Genomic DNA, 22,132 nt, shown 5'->3' on the forward strand with positions numbered 1-22,132 from the left:
ACAGCGTAGCGGACCAGGTAATGAACAAATATCTACAATTTTATGTACAGATTTATCAATTATCTCGGACCTGGCTATGAATTAATCATTATAATAACCGAGATAAAACATAATCACATACCGATTGTTAAATTTAATTTTTCTTTTGAGTAATTATTTCATCGACGACATCTGATATCGGGTTTCGATCAATTGAAAAAAATAGCGATGTGACCTCATAGTTGGATTTATTTAGAAAAAGATAAAAGGAAAATTCCAAGCAATAAATGAAAGAAGCCCCTTGTATTTTGTTCTAACCTGACATAAACATCCAGAATTTCCCGGGAAGGAATATGTAAACTTATTGCTCTGTGATGAGTTCCTTCCGAGATTTGGCCCAATCCAATCGTAATTTAAATCCGATAGATTTAAAATTTGTCGACCTATTCAGTCGAGAGTTCGATTATAAATTAGTCAGTTTTAACAAAGCTTTTATCGGGCACACTACTGAACTGTCAACAATCGTGTAAGTTTCTTTCTCACAATGACATCATTGTAGGATTTTACATTGAAAGAATATCGTACAATACAATACACGACAATTTCGTTAATTATAAAACCTATATTTGAAATATTCAAAGTCATTTCTTACGATTTACCTTTCTTTTAAATGCACTTAATTCACTATTATTTATTATTAGTTTCTATTCTTTTTATTTTATTGTTGCAAATGTACAAGTGAACATCTTTAAAAAAAATATCAATCTATTGTTGAAAATTTGTATTAACCCCGAATTATTAATCAATTATACTCTTTCCAGCCTTTTATTCTTAATGCTATCTCTTAAACAATTTGGCACTTAAAAATTGTAGAATTGGTTAGATATTAGATATCTTAGATCCGGGTGTCCCAGTTTCGTCTGACGAAACTGAGGGAATCGATTCTACTCTTCGTTTAGAGCAAAAAATGCCCAGGAGAAAATTTTCGGAAAGTTCTCTATTTTGAAGATATTCGTCAATTTAGGTTTTTTTCAACTTTTCACTACCTTACCACTTAAAACCGCTTACAACTTCCAAAATGTTGAGACTACAACAAATCCAATTACACCATTTGAAAGAACGCTAAATTTGATTTTAGATACGTCTATTTGCAATAATCTGAATGACATAAAATGTTAGCCAATATCAATTGGAACATGTCAAAATTACAAAATTTAAAATTTTGGTCATGATTGCACGTTTTACTGAGGTTACACAAAAATACCTACAACTTGTCAAATTTTACAAAAACGTCTTCATCTAATATGCTTTACGTTGATATATCCACGTTTTTAAATAAAGTTAAGCAAACTTATTGAATTGAACATTAGTGAACTGACACGAAACTCAAGAGACAGACGGATTTCTTGGAAAAATTGAACGTGCCTCCCTTCATCGACACCAGTTTTTTGTCAACAAAATGGAAAATTTGTGGGCCTTCCAAAAGCGCAATCCAAAAAGGTATACCGCTGGAAACTAAGAGAATTGGGAACTTTTGAGGGACTTTGCAAAGCTCCAGGAGATTGTAGATAACAGTTACCAATCCAACCTTTTCAAAAATTTCCAAATTTCATCATTTTTAAGTTGTAAGATACGCCAATGGATTATCGATGCCGCCTGAAAAATTCGCGAAATTATCTCGTTTGGGGTTATTAAAAACGGAGAAGGTTTTTCCGAAACCGGTTCGTTCGACCTCAAAGATAGAGTTAGTAGTTCTAGTAGAATTGAAAAATAACAATTGAATGTTCGAAAACGTGAGCTAAGGTAAATTTGAAGGGGGTTAGAAATAAGTCAATTAGAACTCGCCTTGTAAAATAAAAACGACACATCTATAATCTCATAAAAGCCATACCAGAAAGCTTCATACAATCAAATGCAATACAACGTCGATCCCATCCAGCATTTTTCATTCAACCGGTCAAACAAGTGTCATTTTTATTTTACAAAGCGAGTTCTAATTGATTTATTTCTACCCCCCCCTTCAAATTTACCTTAGCTCATGTTTTCGAAAATTCAATTGTTATTTTTAAACTCTATTAGAACGTTATTTAAAAACCTGGATATATCAACGTAAAGCATATTGAAGAATGTTTATGAAGAAGTTTTTGTGAAATTTGACAAGTTGTATATATATATATATATTTTTGTAACCTCAGTAGAACGTGCAATCATGACCAAAATTTTAAATTTTGTAATTTTGACATGTTCCAACTGATATTGGCTAATATGTTATGTCATTCAGATTATTGTAAAGAAGTATCTTACAGCAAATTTAGCGTTCTTTCAAAATCTGTAATTGGATTTGTTGAAGTCTCAACATTTTGGAAGTTGTAAGCGTTTTTAAGTGGTAAGGTAGTGAAAAGTTGAAAATACCTAAATTGACGAATATCATCAGAATAGAGAACTTTCAGAAAATTTTCTCCTGGGCATTTTTTGCTCTAAACGAAGAGTAGAATCGATTCCCTGAGTTTCGTCAAAAGGAACTGGGACACCCTGTATATAGATATCTTATTATAATAACATAAGTATAAATCATACCATCTTTATGGGTTTTTTTTCTTCAATAATAAAACAGAGTCTTAGGAAAGGGATTTTTCTCTACACACTCAGTTCTACCCTCTCAATCTCTAATAAGGGTGTTCCGGTAAACCCTCCCCCCCAATTGCAAATAGCTCGCAAGGGACAAGAGATAAAATGCCGTAAAATAAAACGACAATCGGTTAAAACCTTAAGCTTGTTATAAATTTTATGAAAATATCAGAACATGAATTAGGCGCCTTGTCTGGTTGGTGACGCTGAATTTCTCTATCTTTTTCTCTCTCCTCGCCATGCTTATAACCCTGAAGTTCCTGAATCTTCAATTGTTTAGGGAATAGATAAACCCTGTCCAAGTTGTCTGAGTGATTAAAAGTAAAAGAAAAAATTAATAATCTATACCCAACCCTGAAGGCTTTTATGTGCCTGTTTTTTTGTATTTTTTTCAAAAATATTATAAAAGCAAGGATTAATTATCATTAATATTTTTAACTTAATAGTTGTGAATGTTGTTGTATGGTTGAGGTTCAGTATGTCCTCCTTTTTTCCTTTTGTCGATAGGTGTCCCTCAGGGCTACAACCCTAGCCCTTAGTTGTTTACCAAGTTTCTACAACTAAAATCTAAGACTTTCTAGAGAGCTATGAACAGCCACATTTATCCCACGTCAAAAAGAACAAGATGCCGAACTCATTTCCTTGTTTTATTAGATTTCACTCTATTTTCTTGTGAAGAAGCTTTCAATTTAAATTTAGTTGAAAAGTGTAAACTTTTTTGACATGTTTGAATAACCGAAACCGGGCTGTCGGTCGGTGCGGACATGCCACCTTCTCTCCCAGTATCAATAGATGTCCCTTAGGGTCTCGCCCCATGCCCTTAGCAGTTTAGCAAGTTTCCAAAACTAAAATTAAAGACTTTTGAGAGGGTTATGAACAGCCAAATTTTACTCTACGTTAAAAACAAACAAAAGCTGAACGAATTTTATTCTGGTTTTCGTTCAGGAGACATGACTGCCCCAGCTCTACTAAAAATAACTGACAATTAGTTTATCCGTCGAAATCTGACCCAAGTAATTGTACAATCTTTGTTTTATTGAATTTCAATCACTTTTATTGTCAAAGTTTTCAATTTGAATTTAGTTCATCAGTATAAACTTGTTTTATCAGATTTTGATAATTGAATTCAGGCGGTACGCTATGGTGTGAGTCATGTCCTCTTCTCTCCTCTTATTAATAGGTGTCCTCAGGGCTCCATCCTGAGTCCATGGTTATTTGCACTGTTCATAAATGACATTTCAGCTTTTTTTAAATGTTCAAAATAACACCTTTTTCCTGATGGCTTTCAATTTTTTAAGCACTGAACAGGCCAGTTAATTTGATAACTTCAAAAAATAGTTGTAAAGCTTATTTCAATTATTATAGCTTAATCCAATAATAATTTGATTAGTGTTAATCCATTAAAATCACAAGTTACCGTCATTTTTCAAAATCATTTGGAAATTTCCTTACCACCAGTTTTGTTGTCTTTACTGAATCATTTTGTTCTGTAATTTTGGGTGTCCTTGGTCATAACATGGAGAAATACGAAAACGCGTTTGACTCAGTCCCCCCATTTCAAACTATTGGTATCAAAAAATAACACAGAACACTATGAACTACAGAAACTATAAATCAAAAGTGGCTTTTTCTGGGCCTAACACCTACCAGGTTCAGATAATACTAACTATTTTATAAAATAAATAAATTACTTTTCTGTCGTGTTAACAATGATATTTTTCATATCCAAAATCATTGGACAATGTAAAACAAATTTATCATGACAGATGTATCTATCATGTATCAATCTGTATTATTCATGAAATCTTTTTCTGATTGAATAACATTATCACGGAAAAAAAAAGTTTTTGTATTTATGATTATTACATTCGGTTTAGAAATGTTATCAAACTCTCGGTTTAATAATAAATTTCTGTTTGTGTGTGGAGGTTTTTCTCAGACGGAATCGGATGGAACTGTTTTCCAACTTGGCTAATAAACCATTTTCCGCACGAAGTTCAGACGTCGGTTTTCCCTCCCTCGGGCCACTCGTAGAGCAATAATGACAGAAAAAGCAATCAAAGTATTTTTGAGCTTGGTGGTAATTTAAAAAACGCTATCCGCACTCTCGAACAGAAACTTGGATGGTAAACAATTTCAAGACATCCAACCCTTTCGGACAATTTACCAATTATCACGGAATATATTCAAGGATCCTGTGATAGAATCAATTACGAATTTTTCCCACATTTCAGGGTGTTTTAATGTTCTAAGCTTTAAAGAAAAGCTATAATTGTAAACTGAATACCCAAATTATAAAGATCTATCTATCTATCCATGTATCTATCTAGCTGTCTATCTCTCTCTCTCTCTCTCTTTCTCTCTCTCTCTCTCTCTCTCTCTCTCTCTCTCTCTCTCTCTCTCCATTTACCTATCTCTCTATGTTTCTATCTATCTACTTATCCCGCTCTATCCTACTCACTCATTCACTTTCGTTCTGCTTCTTTGACATTATACTTACTTATGCCTAAGCTCACTCTTTCTTTATAATTTTTCAGACTTTTCACGCACATAAAGCATAATTAAAACGCTTAACATTCGGTTGTCATAATAATTATTTTTATTTTACTTTTGAAAATAGACTCAAGGTTTATGCTACATCTTGAATTTGAAAGCTTCGTGTTTCACCTCGACTGGAATTATAGCTAGAATATAATTATATAATATATATATTCTAGCTTATATTCTAATTATTATATATATAATTATATATATAATTTCTTGGAGTATGTACTTAATTATTGTAAAAAACTGTATCTTTCTAACGTGGCAAAAATTTCTGCGATCACAATAGACAGAGTAGCTGACTAATAGATGAATTTTTTAAGTCACCACGTATGCTCTTTTTGATTTTTGATGGTCTGTTCAACATTGAATTATAAAGCCCCTTAAACATATCCTTATTTTTATGAACATCCTCAACTGTCGTATCATTGGTTACTAACCACATCAAATCTGTGAAATGCAACCTAGCTACTAAGCTACTATATATGCAAAGTAACTGGCGATAAGTTTCGACAATTTCAGGAGGTTTCTACTCACCATATGCAACAAAAAAATTCCTATAAATCCCTGTCCAAATCTCAACGGTAAAGAAGTATTTTCAGGTTTTGGGTTTTTTTTAATTTTTGGACTTGGAAGACCCAAAAATTTTGCAGTTTGTTTCAAAAAAACAATGGTGTCGATGAAGGAAGGCACGTTCAATTTTTCCAGGAAATTCGTCTGGCTCTTGAGTTTCTTGTCAGTTCTTTAATGTTCAATTCAATCAGTTTGCTTTATGTTATCAGCTGACAACTTCAATTGATGTAACTCTCTGCTGGTGGTCATTTCGTTCCAAACTTTGCACCTTCGTAAAAGAGTGAAAGAACCAGTTTCCCTCTTGTAAGGAGCGATCTGCTGGAACGTCTCAATGTGGAAAACGAGCTTGATATTCTTTCCCTGCCGCAGCATTACCGTTGCAGTAACCGTAAATGAAATGCATATCAGCAAGATGTGCATTAGGAAACGAGGACATAATTTAAATCACAAACCTGAGGAAGTTATCAGCTGATAACATAACGCAAACTGATTGAATTGAACATTAAAGAACTAACACGACACTCAAGAGACAGACGGATTTCCTTGAAAAATTGAACGTGCCTCCCTTCATCGGCACCAGTTTTTTTCAACAAAATGCAAAATTTTTAGGCCTTCCAAAAGCGCAATCCAAAAAGGTATACCGCTGAAAACTAAGAGAATTTGGAACTTTTGAGGGACTTTGTAAAGCTCCAGGAGTTTGTAGATATTAATAGTTACCAATCCAACCTTTTCAAAAATTTCCAAATTTCATCATTTTTAAGTTGTAAGATACGCCAATGGAATATCGATGCCGCCTGAAAAATTAGCGAAATTATCTCGTTTGGGGTTATTAAAAACGGAGAAGGTTTTTCCGAAACCGGTTCGTTCGACGTCAAAGATAGAGGCGAAGAATGGATTTTTTTATATATATAAAACAAAAAGGCTGAATCGCCACACGCTATTCGTCTTGTCAATATTTCGTGTTAACTGTGAACATTTCATAAACCAACGGAAAAGCCGATTTTCCCCGGGGGGGAAGAAACTAAAAATACTTTATACTCTTCTCGAACGGAAAACAATTTAATTCTTTGCTCAAGCTATTATTTAATTATGTTAAAAAATTATTTAATTTTGTTCAAGATGAGGAATAAACACTGTTCAAAAGCTTTATAAAACGAATAACCTGGGACATTTCTTGAGCATAGAATTAACATTAAGCAAATTAAAAAACTGCGATAGAATACCAACATAGAATCTTCAGATTATCACGGCTTTCCCATTCTGGTGAATTTTTTTAAACAATAACCGTAATTGACCATTTATGGAAATGTCAACTTTTAATTATTTTCTTTTTCATCACGGGCCGGCGAAAGTTCAAATAAAGGCCAAAGACCATTCGCTGCGTCCTTATGTCTGCCCCATTGATGCAGACGGACATGGACATATGGTTATCTAAATAACCCAAAAATCAATAGGGATACGACCTGAAAATGTATTAAATGTCATCGTAATTAACATTTTTTCTTTAATTGATTAAATTAATTATTTCAGTAAAATACAACATCAATACAAAAGTGTTGAAGTAAATATCTTGTGAAAAAAAAAATATTGAACACAACTTTACTTTTTGCATGTTCGATTTAGTTATTGTTTTAAAAGAGGTAGCCGATTTTGAGAGAAGAAGAGGTCGGGTAAAGAGAAAACGAGATAAAGAAGTAGAGAGAGGAAGAGATAGATAGAGTGTGTGTGAGAGAGAGTGAGAGGGGATATATAGAGAGAAAAAGATAGAGAGAAATCTTTGATAGAAAATGAGAAGAAGAGGTTCATGGAGGATAGAGATGACGTTTAAGAAATTGATATTGAGCAAGAGGCTCAGAAGAGAAAGAGGAAGAGAGAGTGAATACGAGAAGGAGGTAAAGAGGGAGAGGGTGAGAGAGAATGAGGGATGTACATGTAAAGATGGATAGTTAGTATAGAAGAAATGGAGACAAATAAAGAGGGAACAATAACGGAAATAAATATAATGAAAATTAGATCGATAAAAAGGAGGAAAAGTGAGAGAGTGAAAACGAGAACTAGAAAAAGAGTGTGAAGAAGAAAGGAGGATGTAAACAAACGATCAAGAGTGAGAAAAGGAAAAAAGGGGTCACATATAAAAGGAACGAATAGCAGAAAGAAATGTAATGAAAAAAGAAAGATAAAAGGAGGACATTGGGAGAAAGGGAAAAAGAGAGAGAGAGAGTGATAGGTAGTGAGCGAGTGGAGAAGAAGGTAAAAAAAAGTGAAGTGTGATAAAAACCAGAAAGGAAAATTGGTTAGGATAAAGAAACGAGAGAAAATCGTATAAAAAAAGGAGTTGGCATGTACATTATATAATTTTGAACTAGCACTAGTCTCTTCATATTTTTGTGTGTGGTGATTAGTCGATGATTATTCAGAAATCGTGAGATGCGGTCTGGTGTGATGTAGGTTTCAGAAAAACATTTTCTTTATCGTGCCAACGTTTCGATCTTTATTGAGATCATCTTCAGGGCTCAAAGTGTTTGTCTTCTGTGTAATTGTGCCCCCAGTGTGCACTCTCAACACGACACGCAAGAATGGCACAATTACACAGAACACAAACACTTTGAGGCCTGAAGATGACCTCAATAAAGATCGAAACGTTGGCACGATAAAAAAATGTTTTTCTGAAACCTACATCACACCAGACTGCATCTCTTCATATTGCTCAAACGCGTTTCATCTTAGCGCCATCTTCAGTGAGGAATTATTAGAAAAAGACAGATCTAGTACCAGTTAGGGATGGGAATCATTGATCTATATATCGCTTCACCGATATACCGAAAAAATATATCGACACATCGATATATTCAATTTTAGGTACATTACGACTATTTTGTAATATCCATATGAGCTAGCCCAACTGGAAGAAAACGATATTAGTAACAGTAAAAATATACTCATGGTCATGAATAATTATATAATACTTATTTAGTAGTAAAAAAATAGATATAAAATAAAATAGATTTATTTTATAAAAATTAAGGTTTTTAAGCCTTTCGAACGTGTTTTACAAGTTGTTATTTGTTTTCTTTTTTCCGGTGCATTTAAATATTTTTTTGACTTTTTCCCGGGGAAGGTGCCATCATAAATACGTATTTGAAAATTGAGCGCGGAAGGCAGAATGGTAAATTAGGTTTACCCAAGGACCACGGTACACAATTGAAATTATATATACTCAATTCAATTAAGTAATCTTTTTATGTAAGGTTTTGGTTGAAGTGAAAAAGCCGAAGGTCGTGGGTTCGAATCCCGCTCGTGACACTAACTTTTTCATTTCAACCAAAACCTTATATAAACAGATTAATTAATTGAAAGAAATAATTTGGTCAATAGACCACTAAAGATAATGAATGATATATACATATCGTTATCTCACACCAGACGGCAGTCTCTAATCCAATTTGAAGCACTGACAGGGATATTTTTTATTATTATTTACCCAATAGTAAATAAGAAAAATGCTCAACTTTTTGTAATTTTTTTTCGTAAATAAAAAACGAAGGGGGCGTCGGTGGCCGTGACTGTTTAGGTGTTGACACGGCGCTCATCACTGTAAGGTCCCGGGTTCGAATCCAGCGGCCCTGCATTCGAACCCGACATACTGGTTGGTTGGACATAATGGGCTTTTTTTCAAAAGCACCGACAACCTGAGGGTTGATATGACGTCTGCTATTGTGAACCCTAAAAAAGAATAAAATAAAACACGAATAAATCGATACATTTCAACGAATATTTCAAATATTAACAGCCAAATATATCGATAAAAAATATACTCGATATATGTAGAAATATATCGATATATATGATCCCTCATCCCTAGTGCCAGTTCAACTTGTGTATGCTAACACACAGGATCAACCTGATTTAATAATAAATATTTAAAGATTATTGTTAGCAGTGGTTTTTTTTTGTACAAAAACAGTGAATATTTGTTCGTTTTAAAATTTTTATTTATATAAAATATATACATTTATTATCAAAAACAGTCCTTTCGAAGTCATTTACTCCGTTAAAAAATCGCCTTAAATATAGGAAATTGGTGGATTGCGTGTCGGAATTAAAACCGCTATTACAGTTTACTTCTTAATGAAGTTCACCATTAGTGCTTTTCAAAAGAGGATTTCTCTTAAGAAAAAAAAGTAGAAGACAACTTCAACGCGTAATATTTAATGCTGTATCTTTGTCAAATAATCTACATATACAAATGTACAACGGGCGGTTTAGTTTAAATTCGTACTACAAATTTTTAAGCAAATAGTAATAGTAAATTGTTATTGTTAGTTCGAGAAAAATATGAAGTAAACGTCTGGATTAATAAAAAAAAATTCTTAAGATTATTTAAATAGGCTGGTTACTTTTATATGTACCTAATGATATATGCACTTCTTTTTTATTTTGGAATTAGGTTAAAGTATGCAATAAGATTTATTGAAGCAAATTTTAATATAAAATTATATAAGGACTCAATAATATGTGGAATTGGTTTGATGATTGCCTCGGGGGTCAATCACGTGGGGCCTCAGGAGGTTTTAATCAAATTCTGAAGTTTGCACGGTGGAAATTTATTGGCTGACAAGATCGCTTCTTCCAGGCCCCCTCGAGTCATCCTATTAAAGTCTATAATGGAAAGAGACGGCGGATGCTGGACGAAGGGGGTGGCCCAGGGCCGGCTGGGGTGATCTTTCCTCCTGGGGTGGCTTCGTGATCGAGAATGTCCTGATGACGTTGTGAGCGGTCTTAAACTAAGGTCCAGGACGGAAACACTGCTCGACGGTGCACTGTGCCTTCTTCTCAAAATCCTCCTCGGTGTCCTGTTCGTGATCCATCTCGCACTTTTCGTAGTGCGGCCCGTCTTGTCCACTTTCTTAGCCGCCGGTTCGATAACGCCCATCGTCCTGTAATAATCCGCAAAAGCCTGCACGACGTTCCTGCCGATCTTGTGATCTAAATACATTCAGCTAAGGAGATTTCTGTCGAATTTTACAACAATCTCTAGAAAATTATTAATACATCGTTAGTAACCGGTAGAAAACGAGATTTGACGTTTTACACCGATGGATATGATCTCGAAATACAAAGCGAGACTATAATTTTAGAAAACTTAAGGATAATACACGCCATTACATGGTTTGTATACAGGATAAGGAAAGATCTGTCGTTTCATTTAAAATTGACTTTTTATGTTTATTTACATGAATCACCAATGATGGTGCAACCAGGTTTCGATCTGACGCCATGACGTCCGGCCATGAAACGTTTTTCTTGCTAAATGGTAGTATCATTTTTATGAAAACTCAAAAAACTGTAAAAACAAACCGAACCTTCTTTTATTTAAAACAAAAGACTTCTATTATATTAACTGTAGAGAAAACGTGTACAAAGAACGTAGAAGAAATCGGACAGAGAACGATTACTACAAAGAACGTGAAATCTTGAAAATCCACCAAAGACAGACACCTCTCACGACTTTAATAAAGAAATTTGTGTAAAACTTACTCAGACCCAACACTGGAGATAGCGAAATACTGAAACGTATCGGACAGATCAACCGAACAGAAAACATCAAGAGGATCGGAACCAAATTACAGCTTTTGTTGGATTTTAATCTAAGTGTAAGCCAAAGAATAAGACGGTTTAGATTTTTAGAAACATTTTATTTCACAACGTTTCGGATTTCTCGGAGCCATCTTCAGCAGAACCATTTATAGGAAGTGTCCTATAGGAAGTGAAAATAGCCCTAAAATAATCGAAACGTTGGAAAAAAGTATAATGTTTTTAAAAAATAATCACCCTTGTTCTTCTCAGGCGAATCCTCGATGACAAAAATAACAACAAGAAAATATATTGATAAAAAAATTTTCTTCCTTGACAGACTCCTTGAGGAAAGGAAATGTACAGTTTTTTAAAAACTAAACGGCTTTCTTCTTCATTAGCCGACTCCTTGATAAAAAAGTTAAAAACAGAGAAAAATGATGATTAAAATAAATTAAACGGCTTTGTTCTTCCCTGGTCGACACCTTGATGGAAAAAAAAGAGAAATATCATGTTTTCACAAGTTAAACGGCCCTGTTATTCCTCGATCGACTGCTTGATAAAAAAAATTAACAAAAGGGAAATATAATGATTTAAAAACCTAAACGGCCTTCCACTTCCCGGGCAGACGCCTCGATGAAAAGTAACATAAAATATAATGTTTAAAAAAACCTCTTTTTCCTTGGCCATCTTCAATGAAAAAATAAGGGATGTTACAGTTTTTCAAAAACTACCCGTTATTCTTCTTCCCTAGCCGTCCTCATTGAAAAAGTATCGAAAGAGCAATATAATGTTTTTCAAAACTAAACATTCTTCTTCTATTTTGGACGTCCTCATTGAAAAAGGAAAGAAATGGAAATATAATGTTAAAAAAAAGAAAAACGAAAATACTAAAAGGTTTTCTTTTTCCCTGGCCGTCCTCATTGAAAAAGTAGCACAAGAGCAATATATTGTTTTTCAAAACTAAACATTCTTCTCCTTTTCGGGACGTCCTCATTAAAAAAGAAAAGAAATATAATGTTTAAAAAAACACGAAAAACTAAAAGGCTTTCTTCTTCATTAGTCGATTCCTTGATTAAAAAGTAAAAACAGAGAAATATGATGATTAAAATAAATTAAATGGCATTGTTCTTCCCTGGTCGACACCTTAATGGAAAAAAAGAAAAATATGATGTTTTCACAAACTAAACAGTCTTGTTATTCCTTGATCGACTGCTTGATGAAAAAGTAATAAAATGGAAATATAATGTTTTTGAAAAAACCCTTGTTCTTCCTTAGCAGAATCCTTGATTCAAACGTTCTTCTTCTTCCCAGGTCGTCTTCATTGAAAAAGTAACGAAAGAGCAATATAATGTTTTTCAAAATTAAACATTCTTCTTCTTTTCTGGACGTCCTCATTAAAAAGAGAAAAGAAATGGAAATATAATGTTAAAAAAAAGAAAAACGAAAATACTAAAAGGTTTTCTTTTTCCCTGGCCGTCCTCATTGAAAAAGTAACAAAAGAGCAACATAATTTTTTTTAAAACTAAACATTTCTCTTCTTTTCGGGACGTCCTCATTAAAAAGAGAAAAGAAATAGAAATATAATGTTAAAAAACACGAAAAACTAAAAGGCTTTCTTCTTTCCTGGCCGCCCTCATTGAAAAAGTAACGAAAGGGGAATATAATGTTTAAATATCAAAACACCTTTCTTCTACCCTGGCCATCCTCATTGAAAAAGTAATGAAAACGAAATGTAATGTTTTAAATAACTAAAAACTTTCTTCTTCACTGGTCGACTCCTCGATGAAAACGAAAACAGAGATTTTTTTAAATTAAACGGCTTTGTTATTCCTTGTTCTACTGCTTGATGAAAAAATAACAAAAGAGGAAAATAATGTTTTTAAAAAATTAAACGACCTTCTTCTTCCCTGACAGATTCCTCAATGAAAACCATAAACAAAAGAGGAAAATAATGTTTTTAAAAAATTAAACGACCTTCTTCTTCCCTGACAGATTCCTCAATGAAAACCATAAACAAAAGAGGAAAATAATGTTTTTAAAAAATTAAACGACCTTCTTCTTCCCTGACAGATTCCTCAATGAAAACCATAAACAAAAGAGGAAAATAATGTTTTTAAAAAATTAAACGACCTTCTTCTTCCCTGACAGATTCCTCAATGAAAACCATAAACAAAAGAGGAAAATAATGTTTTTAAAAAAGTAAACGATCTTCTTCTTCCCTGACAGATTCCTCAATGAAAACCATAAACAAAAGAGGAAAATAATGGTTTCAAAAAATTAAACGACCTTCTTCTTCCCTGACAGATTCCTCAATGAAAACCATAAACAAAAGAGGAAAATAATGGTTTCAAAAAAGTAAACGATCTTCTTCTTCCCTGACAGATTCCTCAATGAAAGCCATAAACAAAAGAGGAAAATAATGGTTTCAAAAAATTAAACGACCTTCTTCTTCCCTGACAGATTCCTCAATGAAAACCATAAACAAAAGAGAAATATAATGTTTTTCAAAACTAAACAGTGTTCTTCTTCCCTTACCTTTCTTACTTTTTCATTGAAAAGGTAATGAAAAGGAAATGAAATGTTTTAAAAAAACTAAACAGTCATCTTTCCTGGTCGACTCCTAGACGGAAAAGTAACGAAAGAGAAACGTAATGGATTGTTTGGCACAATTATTTATTAAATGATTATTTATTTGTCATGTGTTGTTTTAAATAAGTTTTAAATAATCCCAGGTTTGAGGATTGTTCGTCTGTTATTAAAAAAAAAATACATTTGAATATGTTTTAACATTGCAAAATTATGTGTTAATGGTTTCATCCTCAGTAAGACGTCTTTTTGCATCAGATTCAAAACATTCTACATACTTCGCTGCGAAGAAAATCGGGGAGAGTATGAAACACTGTGGTTAATAAGCCTACCAACTATTGATTTTCTCAACGCTTTGAGGATGACCGGCCTATACGGCGAGGAGGCGGAAATCATTTCTAAAGGAAATATGTTATTTTTACAAACCTTAATGGCTTTCTCGTAAAATCTAGAAGGGTTGACCGCTCAAACTTAAGTTGAAATTCGTGTAGCCCAGGGGTCAATTGGCGGAATCGTGTAAACAGCGGGGTTGGACCTCTTTTTCACTCTCCTAAGACCACCACTGTGGTAAAGAACGGAGAATGGCATTTTCCGGTCCGTACGCCGATCATAGATTGGATAAAAGAGTTTATATATTTATATAAAAAGCTTTAAGACTAAGGCCCAGGTTTTTTATTTTACAAATTTTACCTTTACAAATTTTTAAATGTTGCTATTTATGTCTATGACATAAATGAAATGTGGCATATTTACATAACGTGGAAGGTTTTCGAGATAAAAAAGTGTATATAGGCCTGGGCAGTATTTTGTAACAGTGTGTATGTTTTTCCTTATAAAGACTGTCTTTTACTTTTTGCACCTGTCTTTGATAAATTCAAGTTGCTCTTGGAGATTTGGATTAGAAGTCATTGCGATATTATTCTCAAAGGTTGTAGTGATGATGTTTAGATGCATAGGAATAGTATAAATAGTAAACAAGATGGGTCAAAGCATGTACCCTTGTGGGACGCCGGCTTGTAATGGCCTAATATTCAAGTAATCGTTGTCGCACCTCACTTGAAGCAGCAGTCGGTTAAATAGGATTCCAAGGTAAGGTAAAAAAAAAGAAGTTATTAAACGTTTAATTTTATAGAGGCCTGGGTCCATATCCAAAGAACCCTTTTTAAATTAACAGTAACTAGTATTATAATAGTATATGAGGGCGTCGGTGGCCGCAACGGTTTAGGCGTTGACACGGCGCTCATCACTGTAAGGTAAAGGTCCCGGGTTCGAATCCAGCGGCCCTGCATTCCAACCCGACGTACTTACGAATGGGCTTTTTTTCAAAAACACCTGCACCCTGAGTGTTTATACGACGTCTGCTGTTGGGAACCCTCGTTAAGATAACAAAAAGTATAATTTACTAAGAAATTATTGTTTCTTTTTTAGCATTAACTGCTATGTAAATTATCCAAGAACCACCCAAACTATTGCTTATACTCCATGCTCCGGGCAATGGTGTTGGAAGAAGGAAGATGCTATGTGAATCTCAGTTTTAAAAGGAGTCTTTCGAGGATTTTCAGGAAGAAGGACGATGGCTTTTCAGAATAATATATGGTTGGTAGTTCGGAGCTTTAGGATTGAGAATGACAATCTAATATTGTTGATTTACATTAGAGAATGGTAGATGCTTCTAGAAGTTCTTGAATTTTAACGGTCTTAACTTTAATTTAGAATGAATTGGTGATTTATTTTTAGTGTAACAGAAAGAATCGAAATGTTAATTTATAACTTAATTATTTATCTTTCGATGGGCGTATTGAGTATAGAAAAGATTTTCATTAGGTTGAAACTGCTCGTCGTTATCAATTATTACTTTTTCTAGTAAATCAATTTGACCTCTGGAATTTGTATAGTCAGAGGGATTAGCACGATTATTTCAACAAGGAGCGGGATTGTTTCATGTTTTACGGCGTATTCTTTCCAGCCAGGGGAACATTAACTTCAATGACAAACTGGTGTGCTTGAAGGACAAGGGAGAGAAGTGTTCTTTTACAGTCGAGATGAGTCGAGGAAAACCTTCCTTTAAAAGATCGTTGGATCAAAAGACTCTTTGACGGGTGGAAAAACGTGGCCGCATGGAAAAATTCTATACCTCAGGTCTTTGAGAAATTGGCAGTTTTGAATACGTTTATTTTTGTTTTCGCAGTTTTCAGGATTGACAGTTATAAAAATCTTTTCATGTACACTGAAAGGTGAAAAAAAAGTGGTCACTCTCAATTTTTATTTTTTGTTGTTTACTGGATATTTGTAAAGAAAAATATAAGATATAGCTAAATTTAAAAGTAATAAACAATTAAACTGAGTAAAACAATTTTACCAAAAATGTTGCTTGGAAACAGTGAATAAAATATTCATATTCATGTAAGTACCGAATAGTTCCTTGTCTTGCGTTGATCACCGCATGCATTTAACGTAGCATCGTAGTAAAGCCGGGAACACACTTACCCGATGCAACGCTATGCGACGCTAAGCGATGCTACCCGACGCAAATCCAAAATACAATTTTCTATAAGATTTTATTACCCCCGTGTACATCTGGCCGATGCCACGCTACGCTACCCTACTCGACGCTCTGCGATCCCCACTGTCCAAATTTTCGTCGGGTAGCATCGAGTACAGTCGAAGACAAAAGAACTGGATTCATATTTTTATTACAACTACATGTATTATTGTCGTTATATTAATTACAACAAACTTATTTTAATATAAACCAAATTAACCGAGATCAAAATTTCATTAGTTTTATTTAAAAAAAAAAAATAATAATTTCAATGTTTTGGTTGAAAATTGATCAAAACACCGGAATAACGTTTTTGGTATAAAAAATTTAACTAACAATTTATTACACGGGTTTGGTCATAAAATTTAACTAACAATTTATTTCATGGTTTTGCTCATAAAATTTAACTAAGAATGTATTTCTTGGTTTTGCTCATAAAATTTAACTAACAATTTATTTCATGGTTTTGCTCATAAAATTACACCTTTTTCGTCGAGTAGCGTCAGAACAGGACACTCATATATTTTGTAGTTTATTTCAAACTAAGGATATGTAATTTTGTCGTTATATTAATTACAACATTCCTATTTTAATGTAAACCAAATTTAACCAGAACAAAAATTCATAAGTTTTTATAAAAATTATTTAATTGTGATGGTTAGGAAGAAAATTTATCAAAACACCGCAATAACTTTATTTAAAACAATTAAGTTTAACAAACAATTTATTACAGGATTTGCTAAAAAAAAGTGCATTGCAAAAAGGACAAAAGAGGCGTTGCGATTGCGATACTGATTTGTGATACACGCTGTGTGACTGTATGACGCTTGACGTCGCATAGATGTGCACCCCTTCCAAAACGTGACAAGGCGTCGGGTAGCATCAGGTAGCGTCGCATAGCGTTGCATCGGGCGTGTTCCCCGCTTTAGGTTTTGACCGTAATGCTGTGGAATATTTTCCTACTCCTCCAACAGTATCATTCGTAAATCGTAAATCCCAAACGTGTTCCTTAGGGTTTAAGTCGGGACTACATGCTGGCCACTCCAAACGTTAAAATAAAGCCCGTTCCAAGTGGTCACCAACTATCTCAGCTGTGTGGGGCCTTGCGTTGTCATGTATACAAATAAAACTGTTGCCAATTAGTGGCATATAAGAAACAACTTCTTCCGATGACACATCTTCAATGTATCGCGCAGCTGTTAGGGAACCCTCAATGAAGATCAAGTTTGTGCGACCTTCCATAGAAACGCATGCCAAACCATAACATCGCCACCTCTGGAGGGAAAATGTTGCGAGGATATATCGCTCTCCTGTGTTCTCTCCAAACCCTCTCTCGGCCCACAGAAGACCTCAAACAAAACCTTGACTCAGCCGAAAACTAGATTTTCGTCCAATCTTGCTCAGACCAAATGATGAGATATTTTGCGAAACTTAACCGAGCTCTTCTTTGCCTTGATAGAAGTTCTGGACCAGTAGTGGGCCTTCTCGCACTTAATCTAGCTTCTGAAAATCTTCTCCTTACAATGCGTAAACTAACACTATCATTTCTAACTTATTGACGTCGTTGCTTGATCCCAACAGCGATAGAAGTCGATTACGGAGTACATTTGAAAGAATAAAACAATAATTTCTCTGAGATGTGATAGAATGGCAACCTGATCCATGCCTTCTTGAGTAACCCCCAGTATCTTGGTAGCGATGGAAGACCCTTCGGGCAGTTAGTGTAGGAATGTTAAACACTTGGCAACATACGCTTGACTTCTCCGTCATCCTACAATGCTATAATTCTAGCTGAATTTGAATAACTTACAACCACCACTCAAACAAATTTGAAACTTCAAAATGGTGCAACTTAAAAAAAATCAAAGCAACGAAACTTTAGAGAGAAGGTTTACAGAATGAACAACAAAGAAGCGATTGACTATTCAAATATTTATTTACAAAATCCAATTGTAAAAACAAGTGGGAGATTTCAATTTGAGAGTTCAAAACTGACCACATATTGCTGTAAGATATGCAATGGAGGAATGTATAAGAGGTTAATTAAAAATATTACGGATGGCCACTTTTTTTGACTCTCAGTGTACTCTTTTTTTTTGCTTAGGTGAAAATTTATTAGAAAAAAAATTAAATTGTTCAATTCGCTTAAGAAGATGTACGAAAATGAACTTCAGCCGGTGAAACCGAGTTGTTAACGCGAAAGATTTTTGGCTCGTGTGTTCGAATCCCACAGTCGCCCCTGGAATTTTCTATCACCCGCTCGCCTCCCCACGAAAAAAATAAACTGAATATATATGAAAAATATTAATGGACGGGGAATCTGGCTAATATGTAAAAGCCTAAATCTATTAAAATAATAATAATAATAAAACCTCCAACCAAAGAGTGGATCGAAGTCACGATAGCTCGTGGTAGAGTAGCGGATCTAGCCGAAGTTCGTGGGTTCGAAACCCGCTCGTGACACTGACCTTTTTATCTCAACTAAAATCCTTAATTAATTGAAAAATATTAATTGGTCAAGCGGACCACGAAAACTAGTGAATTTACTTCAGCCAAACGTTTAAACCTTTATTCGGATTATATTGACACAAAAAAATTATAAGTTACGTAAAATACACATATCACTAAAAAAAATTTATATCCCAATTCACACGAACGACGTTATGTTTCCCAACAAACGCTAGGCCGAAATCATCCCATAATCAGACGATTGGTCGAAGATGTATCGCACAGTCAAACAAAGGGATGGATTGAGAAGGAAAATGAGTTTCCATCCTCGATAAGACGACAGAAAAACCGCCCACGGAAAATATTATGCATAAGAATTTTTCCCGATGTCGACTCTTATTTATAGTCTGCTTACGCTGAGATAAAAGGTGGCACCGAGGCTGGCAATGCTTTCGCTTGGCATTTTTCCAGTTTTGACAGCCTCCAGAGACTCAGAATTTTAATTCCCTGAGGAATGATTCACATCTTTTCTTTAGTCTAGTCTATAAAGCATCAGTGTTCAGTGTCTCCGGGAAATGAACGATAAAATAAACTTTTACCCACGGTTTTTCCTGTAAATAATATCAAACGTTTGGGTTTATTAACTTGTACCATTTTCATGTTTATGCAGGGGTTTTATCTATAATACTCTCAAATCTAAGTTTCTTTTAGTTGAATACAATACTTAGAGCACGACAATATTGACATTTGATTGATATTAAATTTATATTCAAAAAGATTTAAAACAGATAAACGTATATGGTCACATATAGGGAGCCATTTCATACGTAGGTTGAAATTTACATAAAGCAAATTTATTTATTAGCGTGAAGTTTGGGTACGTTCGGGAATATCGAGTATTTGGCACTCCCTTGTAGTCTAGGTTATTTATTTTTATGTAAATTTGTAGTAGGTGGCTAATCGCTGACGTAATACAAAAAATTCCTGGTGACCATATTGCGTGAAAGTATTTATTTGCTAGAGTAGTTAAGTGGGTCTGTAAGGAATGTCTAGGTTATTTAATTTTATGTATATTTGCGTTTGGTTATTGGTTATTTATTTAGGTATTTTATTGAGATAACGGAGTTCGCCACTGGGGTAATATATAAAAACCTAAGACCCGACTGTGTGAATCGTGGGTTCGAATCCCGCTCGTGACTCTGACTTTTTTATCTCAACCAATACCTTTCATAAATATTAATTAACTGAAAAATGTTAATTGGTCAATCGGACCACGAACTGTAATGGATTTAATAATTAAACTGAAGTATATCTTCACGAAAGCTTTCCGTGGCCATCTCATTTGTCGCCGAGAATCAAATAGATTACTAGATTACACGACATTTGAAAAATGGCAAAAAGGAGGGAAAATTCGAGAGGTGAGGTTGAGGTGGGAAGTTAGTGTCCGAGTGGATCGAAGTCACGATAGCTCAAGTGGTAGAGCAGCAGCGTATTTAGCCGAAGATCGTGGGTTCGAATCCCGCTCGTGACGCTGACTTTTTTATCTCAACCAATTTTTTTTTTGAAATATAAAATTAACTTATTTAACTTCTTAAGAAACGTAACCATATAAAGTAAAATTCCTTTATATTTAAGAATTTTTAAAAATATAAAATGAGATCGTTTATAAAATACCACATGAAAATTAGTAACAATTAAAATTAAAAGTTATATAAAATTAAATAATAAGCAAATAATTCAAGATTTTTTAAATATAAAATAATTGATCTATATATTTAATTTCATATACCTTTTAATGTTAATGAAAATTATTTATTATCACGCGGTTTTATTATTAATTTTAATTAATAATTTAATTATTGGATAATATATTAAACAAATGTCAAATTAATAGAAAAAGAATTTGTTTTTATATAACTTTGTTCTGTTAAATTAAACGGTTTATCTTCAAATTAACGTTTTTAATTTCAAATTAACTTTTTTTAATGTCGATCAACTTTTATAACTTCGTACTTATCTATTTTAATTTAAAATTAGCATATTTTAACTTCTAATTAACATTTGAAAATTTAAAATTAAGCCTTTTTATCTTCAAATTAACGTTTTTTAAGTTTGATTAACTTTTTTAAACTTCAAATAAATCTTTTTTAATATCATATTAATATTTTTTCTTTTGAAATTAGCTCTTTCTTTAAAGCATTAAAAGACACTTTGGATACTGTATGAAATGTACGTTTGTACAGTTTAAAAAAACGCAATAAAAACAAATAGTTGTTCTATTAATTCGATATTTTTTTTAAATATAAAATACTCGGTCTATAAAATAATCATTTGTTTTTACATTTAAATGTACATCAGTTTTTCTCAAATAACTAAAGGAACTTTTTTATATTTATGTTTTATGCCGTATGATTTTTAAGTCCATTTGTATTTACGTTTCATATGGGCTTCTAAGTGTCCAATTATTTTATAGTAAAATAATAATAATAATAATAATAAAATAATAATAATAATAATTCGCATGTGTAGTAGAATTTTACTTTACATTATTACACCATCTTTTAAGTTTTTCAATGCTTTAAAGAAATGGTTAATCTCAAATTAAAAAATGTTAATTTGAAGTTAAGAAAGGTTAATTTGAAATGAAAAAGTGTTAATATGACAGGAAAAACTGTATATAATTAAATAAAAAAGGTGTTAATCTCTAAAATCGTAATGAGCGAATTATTTAGGTGAGATTTTGACAATTTTATTTGCAATTTTTTTTTTCAACTGGTAAAAGTCTACGGATGTTTAAAGTGAAGTAAGGGAGTAAAAAGAGTGTTTCATGACAATATAAGCTTGTAATATGATTTTATTGATTTAACTCTAAATTCCCATTGATGACAGTTCTGTTGATACGGTTTTGTAAAGTCTTATCACGAGGAAACTCAAAACTCACCAATTTCGTCGAAGAGGGAAGCTTCAATATAAGAAGAAAAAACATAGAGAATTTATTTTATCTCCTTTCCTACCAGTTAGGGGATGATTAAACGCATTAAGGGTGCCATGGGTTCAAGAGAGAGTGTGTGTGTGTGTGTGTGCATGTGGGTGTGTGTATATGTGTGTGCGAAGGGGAGCGATAGCGAGCGAGGGAGAATAATTTCAACGAATTCGTAAACGATCTCCCCCACCAGTAAAATTTCGAGGGTGGTTCCTCCGTTGGGGTTGTACTATCTTTAAGCGCACCTTAGGCCTATGGCCAGCGCTCGGAAC

General features: G+C 33.5%; 1 protein-coding gene across 2 annotated transcripts in view; it reads left to right on the forward strand.

The window, feature by feature from the left end:
* Nucleotides 1-406: 406 nt before the first annotated feature.
* LOC112127936 overlaps nt 407-22,132 on the forward strand; it is a 39,192-nt gene continuing 17,466 nt past the window's right edge. The window contains exon 1 of one of the 2 annotated variants that reach the window (XM_024229525.1): nt 407-505. The gene's annotated coding sequence lies outside the window, so the exon portion shown is untranslated. The remainder of the gene's footprint in view (nt 506-22,132) is intronic. The other variant, XM_024229527.1, reaches the window with a different exon arrangement.

The sequence above is a fragment of the Cimex lectularius genome, unplaced genomic scaffold (assembly GCF_000648675.2).
Source record: "Cimex lectularius strain Harlan isolate CLEC.00 unplaced genomic scaffold, Clec_2.1 scaffold284, whole genome shotgun sequence".
Taxonomy (NCBI): Eukaryota; Metazoa; Arthropoda; class Insecta; order Hemiptera; family Cimicidae; genus Cimex; species Cimex lectularius.